Source organism: Mus pahari, chromosome 18 (genome assembly GCF_900095145.1).
Source record: "Mus pahari chromosome 18, PAHARI_EIJ_v1.1, whole genome shotgun sequence".
Taxonomy (NCBI): domain Eukaryota; kingdom Metazoa; phylum Chordata; class Mammalia; order Rodentia; family Muridae; genus Mus; species Mus pahari.
In genome coordinates, this window is record NC_034607.1 from 54,385,655 (window position 1) to 54,387,264 (window position 1,610).

The following is a 1,610-nucleotide window of genomic DNA, read 5'->3' on the forward strand; positions in this document are numbered from 1 at the left end:
TGGTGGGGGTGTGTGTGTGTGTGGTGGGGTGTGGGGGTGTGTGTGGTGGGGTGTGTGTGTGTGTGGTGGGGGTTGTTTGATGGGGGTTGTGTGGTGGTGGTGAGGTGTGGTGGAGTTTCTGTGGTGGGGGGTATAATATTTACTTATGTTTTCCTCCCTTTTATTTTCCTATAATCTTTGTGTAAAAAACCAGAGCTTCAACATTTATTACCAAAAATCCTGGGTTAAAAAAGATCTTTATCAAAAAGTTCATCTGTAGTTAAAAAGTGCTCCAAGTCATATAGGACTGGGCAGCTAGTTCATGTCTTCACACGCACTGCCTTTTTATTCTCTGTGAACTTACCTGTTTATCTCCTCATCTCCTCACTGCACTCAGACCGCACACGTGGTCTTCAAAACCACAGACTGTGTAATTATCCCCGTGTCTTGAGTGCCTAGAGTTATGCCAAGGCGTGTCACAGGAACTCAACAATGTTTGTAGATGCCTGATAAGGGGAGTATGAAATGGCAAGAAGATGTGCCAAGTGGTTTCTAGTGGGTAGAGAATAGGTTAAAGGAATGGGTTAAAGAAAGGGCTTCCAATTCAGATACTAGGAGAAAATATGGGTGGTGTGGAGCTGGTGCTGTAGGAAGATGTCAAGCTCGAGTGCTAGACAGGGGTCTCATGTACAGAGTTGCTTCCATGAAGGTCAGTTCCAAGAAAAGGAGATCGAGATGTGTCCTTTAGGCTTGTGACAGCTCAGAGACTGCATGGCCAGGGGAAGAGTGTAAACCCACCCCTTCCAGAAGCATAGCACGAGGAGAGCTCCAGGGGAGCCTCAGGAAGTCCTCTCGTTTACTGTTCATTCAGCTGGTGGAGAGCATAGTTCAGGAGAAATGTGAACACCTAAAGAACTGGGGACTGACATATACATGTGTGCTTATGACAACAATGTGTATATGAGTTAAAGACCAGAAGCAAGCCCTGTGCCCATCAACTGTTGAATGTATAAGCAGTGTGTGGTATGTCTATGAAATGGAGTATTAGTGGGCAATACTTGATTATGTTGTTTAGGGAGAGAAGCTAGTCATGAAAGATCAATGTGAAGTTACTCTGTTCACAGTAACGTTTAAGATAGGCAAATCTATATAGGGAGAAATAGGTTAGTGGATGCCAGGGGCTGAGGAAGGAAGACAGGGAGTGTGCTGTGGGGTTTCTTTTTGTGGTGATAAAAATGTTTTGGAATTGCATAGACATGAGATGTGGAGTGAGAATTCTAAACTTTATCAAATTATATTCACTCTACAAATGGGAGGTCTATGATAGAATCATGTCTCAGTAAAGCTGTCACTAAAAATGAAAGGCACCCTCCTGGCATAAGGATCTAAGTGTCTCCTGGCCTTTGAGGGATCACAGGGAATAACAAAAAGACAACAGACCCTTTAAACCCAGATTGTTCCCATCAGTAAATCACATGTGCGTGCAAACTGGTTCACAGGTCGGCAGGTGGCCTTCTCATTTTCCTCAATGCTAACCTAAATGTAGGCTGCTCTGAACAGCCTGGGTACTCTGTAAGCTGCTCACTCCTTATCTACAGTAGGTCATAGTTTCCTTACCTGAAAGCGGAGGT